The following is a 7,431-nucleotide window of genomic DNA, read 5'->3' as shown; positions in this document are numbered from 1 at the left end:
GATTCATGCAATTTTAGCAACTCCAAACTGAGGTCTAATCAGGCAGAATAAGTGAAAACAGATGTGTGGGTGTGACTGACCTTTAACAAACAGCAATGAGAACAAGTAAGAAACAGTGAGCTTGTGTTTTCATGGATTTGTTCACTTAACCACTTCACTTTGACTGCGCATCTGGTGAGGAGTGACGTTTAACTAATGCTCAGTGTGCCCATATAATGCCTGGCAGATCAGTAATTTCTAAAATACTCATTAACTGAAACCGGCACAAATGACTACGTCACATTCATCTTTATTCCCCATCCTGATGCTCAGATTGAAAGATCTGTTTGTCTCTCCCTCTCCTCTGTGTGCGTGTACGGAGGTGGGTGTGGTCCAGAGAGGACACACCTGTTGTTGGCATGGCAGCTTTTTGTCTTTCAGTGACAGCACTTAAACCTGACTCTTGTCTGCACTCACTTTTAGATTGTGGCTCTACTCACATTCAGCCTGTATAGCTCAGGCATCTTTGAACTGCTTTCCCGACCCCTTTGTCAGCTCACAGTGCTTCTTGAATATATGAGATATATGAGCCAGCCTTGTACTTACCTGTAAATCTGACTGAACCACTCTCACACCAACACTCCCAGAAACGTGCCTGTTCTGTAGCTAAAGGAGGTTGGGATGTTGGCCCTGTGGTAAAAGCCTTTTTGAAACTTACCTGAACGCCTGTCTGGAGATACTTAGCTCAGTGTAACTTTACTTTGATATTACAGCTTATTTATTCTATACCATATATTTACCTCCACAAAGGGCAGATCCGATTTGATTTAAAGCAGCCTGTGTTCACTGACTCAGAAGTCTGTTTTTACAGAAGGACATCTGATATTTCACAGCAGGAAAAACGCTGTCCAGTGCTAAAATTACAGATGGATGAATTCCACCAAGTTTCACGGTTCTGGTTTCTGCTGGCTCGCTTTCCTTCTTTCCTAACTTACAAGGATTTCTGAAAAGATCAGAGCCATCAATAATGTCATTAAAAGCATCTGTGCTTCATATTAGGACTAAAACCTGCTGTCAAAAGACCCCTTCACTTCCAAGTTCTTGGATTGAAATTGCTTGCCTAGTCTAATAAGTTATGAATCTTGAATAAGGGAGGACATAATTTATGTGAGATAGACAAGCCAGTGCCAGTGTTTGACTTCAGCTTTGTGTTTAGATATAAATCTTACTGCGTGCTTGTACATATTGTGCCTTCATATTGGTAGAAAAAATGGCCTTAAGCATTGTTATCTAACTTTCACTCCCTGCAGTCACACACACACACACACACACACACACACACACACACACACACACCTAGCAAGGGTGGCACTTTTAGTCCAACTATGCGGTTGAATCAGCTGTTTTAGCATTAGATGCTAACTCTGCAGATCAATGGCAACCTCGGTCTATTACTCATACCGACCCTATTAGCATCTGCTATTAGCATCTTGTCATCAATACCATTGATCAAGCTGCTCTGACTTCAGGGCAGAGCGGGACACAGAGGGGACCTGCTGAGAGAGGGAAGAGGACATTAATCTGATCAGTCAAACGTGATATTAGACAGCTCCTCCCTCATCAATAATGCAGGAAGACCTATTTGTTTTGGCACTGGGGCCAGTAAAAATGTGATGACACTGTGCTGGTAATTAGTTAATTATTGGACTGAAGTAATCAGCAAATATTTTGATAAGTGTTGGAGCGATTTATAACAAAAAATAGGGGGTCGGCTTCTTGTTTATCATTTATGAGGTTCCAATGTTGACGTTTGACTAGAGAAAACAGCATGGAGGTGTTTATCGTGACTTTTACTGATTTATTTGAAAACAGATTCAGTTTTACTGCATTTCAGAAATGTTCTTTCTGTACACACACACACTTAGAAAACCAGGACTTTTATGAATGCGTTTGTTTGGTTGCATGTCTAATTTTACACTCCTGCTGCCACAGCTCGTCTTTGTCATTACTTCTTAAATCCTGCAGATGACAGTAGTGTGCTGACGACCTGACAAATCACAGAGAGAAGAAGTGTTTGCACATGAAGACTACAATCTTCTAAAGGTTTCTGCACCCTCTGTAAAGGTTCACCATCAAACTCTCAGTCATTAAACCATTAAGTCACAAATCTGATAAGTCACAGCCTGATTGCATTTGTTGTTAAAATGTTTGGCTTATTTTTAACAAAGTTAGACTGTTTGTCTTAAAAATGACCCAAGAATGATTTGGTAAGTAAAAACTAAAAAATATAGACCTGTTTTATTCTCAGGTTCACTGAAAGTATGTAATGCAGCCTTGTCTTCATACAAATGGTGGAGGAGTAACTGATCTGTCTCTGCTCCTTCTTTTGTGATACATGTGTAAGGAGTGGTAACGATAAATCACACCTCAGAACCTGTATATATGTAATCTATAATAATGCTAAAACTCCTTGATTATTAGAGTTGCAATGATCTATATCGACTTGTTGATTTATATCAGCCTACAGGTGAATAAGATGGTAAATAAGCTGTGAGAGAAGGAGAGCGGGCTCAGAGGTTCAGTACATACATTTCTTTCACACTCCCAATTTTTTTTTACTCGGTAACTTACTTTTTTGTCAAAATTTTAAAACTTGTCTTCAGCTGAGTTCATGCTGACTCAGTTAAAATTATTTGAGACGCAACAAGAACATTTTCTGAACTTTAAAAGCTCCACTCAACAAGAACTGTGGGCACATTTTGATATCTCAAACTGGTGGTATTAACTCTGAGCTGAAACTGGGTTTGATCTTTGATATGAGGATTTCTCCCTTCTGTTCTCTGTCAGGATGATCCCACACCGCTTCAGTAATGTTGAGGTGCGTGCTCTGGTGAGGCCAATCCATGACTGATAGTGTTATATTGTGTGTTTTTCTATCCATCTTACTCTAATAGCAGTTTGGGATCATTTGGCATGCTGAAAAAGAAGCCAATTAGATGCTTTCCAAATGTTGGATCAAAATCTTCCAAATTACGCTTTTTCTGTCTATAATTCCATCAAATTTGACCTCCGACACTACTGTCCAAAATCAAGGCCCAAATCATAACAGTGCACTGCTGTACCCCTCTCCTGACCTACTGGTGACAATATGAATACAAATGTCAAATTTGCCTCTCACACTGTGTTATCTTTTGCATTTTTAATAGATTCAAATAAAGAAATGTGAATAAATGATGTGTTTTTTTTTTTCAACAGGCTGCTATCAACAAAGGGTCTCAAGATATGGTTTAAAATGTGATCTTTGTTTAACTTTTTACACAGTCTATGGTCTGTCGCTTGACTTCAGTTAACAGGAACTTCTTTCTCAGTTTTGAGAAAAACATTGGTTCTCACAATGTGCCAAAGCTGATTTTGCAGCTAAAAGATCTTTGTACAGCAAATCAACCCTCACTCACTCACTCTCTTCTCTCGCTCTCTCTCTCTCTCTCTCTCTCTCTCACACACACACACACACACACACACACACACACACTGCATATTTCTATAGCCTTTCTGAAAAGAAGCATATCTGCAGTAAGCAGAGGCCAGAGCGCACACACACACGTTGATCATACAGCTGCGTTACCATACCTCTGAGGACATTGCATTGACTTATATTAAGTTCCTGGAGCTTTACCCTAGTGTAGTCTTACATTACCTTAAATCAATTCTTCTAAAATTTGGTAAATCATGTTATGAAAACTTGCTTTTTTGCCCCCCAAAACAAAGCTGAGCCTCCACGTTATAACAGCGTAAATAGATTTATGTCCCCATAACACGAGTAATACAAGTGCACACCCAATACCAAGTTCCAGAAGAAGTGCAATGTCAGCAAATGGCTACTGTACACACACACACTTTCAGCATCTTCAGCTTTCAGAGAAGCAAGGTGGTTGGTCTGTTAAGGTGGTCTCACTCGGTGTGTGGCGCTGTCTGTTACTGTTCCCCAAATTCTAACTCGACATTCAACTCAACTTTCTTCCTCCTTGTTCAGTAATGACAAAATGACCGGATCAACAAAAAGTTGTTTTTTAAATTTAAAAAAAAAAACAAAAACGTAGATATTAGTTCAATAAGTCCAAGTGAGTGTCATAAGGTGAGGACGATGATAGAAAATCACAATCTGAACAAAATTCAGACAATAATCTTGTGTCTGGATATTCTTCATTTAATTTCATATTGTAGATAAAGAACAAACAAAAAACTAAATAATAAACCTTAACCCAGTCGATAAAAATGTGGAGCATAATGTGTCCTGATCAGGGACACATGCTCCAGGAGGGTTTTTCCTGTTAATAACTTTTGCATCTGGATAACTGAGTTAGGGATGACTGATAGTCCTGGAGCCAGTCACCTGTCCTCCGACTTTAAATCATTGAACTGGACCTGTGGGTCAGTCATCGTGCCTTTTGGAGCATTTTTAATGGATTATCAGATTTCTATTTTGGCTTGCTGTGTAGTACAGACCTTCTGAGAAGGTTGGGCTTCGGTTATGGGGCTATGGTGAAATTCCAGTGTTTTATTAGTCTGCAGCCTTTATAAATGAGCTGATACGTGTGTCTGTGTACCTGCACAACTTAGCGCTCCACCCTTCAATCTAAATGTGGTAACTTCTGGTTCTAAAAAACAGTTCAAAGTCCAAAACCAATAGGAGATGTCACTTTTATATTCTCATTGATAAATATATCAGCACTAGGCTCTAAATACATTTCAGTACCAGCAAATGATTTGAGATTAAAAAAATAACATATCCATGAACTCTACAGGACACAGCTAAGGAAGAATCTTAGACACTGTATATAAGAGTGTAAAGGTTCAACAGCCCCTTTGACCCTTTTACAGTAAGGCATTTACTGGGAGATCTTCCCTTCCTCATTTTCCTGCATATGTTTTTCCGTCTCTACCTCCTTGCAGCTGCGGCCATCTTTTGACACCAGTGTGCATCCTGCTTTCATTCTTCTTCTCCCGTGTCGGCAAATTCTGGTGGCACAAAGACAAAAAGCAGGTCTGTGTCATCTTTCCAAACTGGCACGCGCACACCCGCACGAGAGGTAGCGGAGGAGAGATGAAGGAGCAGAATCAGAGCCATGAGAGGTGCAGAAAAGAGGAAATAAGAACAAGGGAGAGCGAATGGCACGCACAGCTTGGCATTTATGCAGAGGATTTCCTCTCCACACCTCGTCTTCCCTCCGCTCGCTCTGTTTACATAAGGAGCCACTTCACATAGTAGCTGCCATGTGTGTCTTGTATGTGAGTGCTGCATATATATGCACTTTCCAGTAACACGGACAGAGAGCATACATGGGCGCCTTCATTCCTTTTGCTGCTGAACTTAAAAATAAAAACCTCAAGTTTCACATTGTTTCGAGATTTTTTTTTGTATGCTTTGTTTTTCTTTTTCAGCAGTAAAAGTTATGAGGAAATTAAACTGCCTCGACGTGTTTTTGAAGCTACCGAGCAATATCCAGGCATTATCATCATCCTCTGCTGGGCTCTGTTGTGGTGTCAGCAGACTGTCTTTTAGCCAAAAGGTGATGGATGTCTCTGGCCACCTCTTTGCTTCCTCTTGAGGAATTTCATAAACCTCTTAGGACACTTCCACAGTCAGCAGACCTAGGAGAACACATATTTTCTTTTTTCTTATCGTTTTAGCTTTGTCTTCATTTTCTGCCTCTGCCTGTTCCCCTCTAACCTGTCCCCCTCTTTTATTAGCTATCCAAAACTTATCTTTCACTAATTTACTTCAGTGAAAGTTACAGAGGTCGGGCAAGAGTATGATGTTCATGCTGTAGTAGAGGTTATCGTCTCAGTGGTGTCTGTTAAGAAACCAAGGAATCTCGTTTATCTTTTATTTTATAAAAGAGTAGGTAATTATTTTTATATAACAGTTTTGATATGCCTAAGAAAGCAAGCACACTGTCTGGTAAAGACTCTAAGGAAGGTCTGAATCTAACACCGGGACTAATATAACTATCTAAAGTCCACTAAAACCTACACCTGTTTTCACACCTTGCCTCATGTGACTAGGTAGTTCACTCTATATAGTTGACTTTAGTTTATTAGCTAACTAGCGGTCATAGCTTTGTAAGCCCTGAGGATAAAGAAAGATACAGAAAGGTGAGGTTTCTCCGGCTCGATCAAAGGCGGTCAGCATCACTTGCTCTTTGGGGGTTCTTGTTCCCACAATGCAGTTTGTGGGGATAAACTCGTACAAAAAAGTAACTAAATAAGTAGGCAAGTAAGATAGTAAACATTTATTTATAAGGCACATATTATAAACACATTTTTACACACAGATTTCACTGACCAAAGTGCAGTAAATAAATTATTACATCTATTTATAAATACAGAGATGTAATTATTTTAAACATTTTTAAAAAATAGGATATTGAATTATGAGGCCTTCAACAAAAAACAGCGAAAAACAACTAGAGGACAGCAGGGGATGAACAAAGTTACAGATATAATAAATGAAGGATTAGTGGGCAAAAAATGTATACAGGAAATGTCTTTGTAATCACGTAGGTTACCAGTGTTGAAAAATACTACTGTTTTATGGAGTCTGTGACAAAGTGGGTGAGAAGACCATTTGTCCATATTCTTAGTCAACATTCTTGTTCTGATTAAACCATATTTCATATGTAGTCTGCAACAGGCAAACATCTACTATCCCGGGTTTGTTTATGTTTTGCACTTTTACAGATTATATAATATAACATCTTGGTTTAAATCAATTCCTACGAGTTTGTTAAGTTAACATGTTATTTATTTCAACTGTTAATTTGTATTGTTTAGAACTTACCTTACCTACCTGTCTTCCAGAAACAAAAGGAGGAAATGTAGTTTTACTTCCTGCTTTATAGCTTCTGGGTTCATCTGAGGTCACAGGATGAGACCAGGTGCAGAAGGGGAAGAATTCTTGTAATTTAATAAAGTTGATTTTAGAGGGTTTATGGAGAAATAGATTTATTGTTGTACTATGTATTGATTACACCATAGAGTTTATGTTGTTAGTAAAGAGTGGCAGTAGAGGTTTGAATATAATCATGTTCATCTTACCTACTGAATGGAATAGTCCAGAGGAGAAATTGTTTGGTTAAGTGGACTATTTAAGCAGAAAAACTCAGGTGTTCGAAGAGAAAGGTTCAGGTCAGTGTAGCTGTGTGCAGGCTGACCTTAGTTTCCGTTGATTTAAGTTCAGTTATGTTTATTTGAACTGAGTTAATTTGGAGTTGAGTTTCTTATTTGTTTCTTTGTAAATATTGTTTGGGTCACAAAATGGTGAATAAATCAGTTGCTACACTGCAAAGCATCAGTCTCCTGCACTTCTTTGACCGCTTAAGTCAAGTCCTACCACAAAGTCAACTACCCAGGCTTGTTAAAAACTTGTTATTGTGGTTAAAAACTTGACCC

The sequence above is a fragment of the Aulonocara sp. 'chitande type north' Nkhata Bay genome, linkage group LG6, assembly GCF_057382095.1.
Source record: "Aulonocara sp. 'chitande type north' Nkhata Bay isolate Kocher_YH1m ecotype deep benthic linkage group LG6, A_spYH_male_GT1.1, whole genome shotgun sequence".
NCBI lineage: Eukaryota > Metazoa > Chordata > Actinopteri > Cichliformes > Cichlidae > Aulonocara > Aulonocara sp. 'chitande type north' Nkhata Bay.
The sequence above is the reverse complement of the archived record's forward strand: the minus strand, read 5'-3'. Positions refer to the sequence as shown.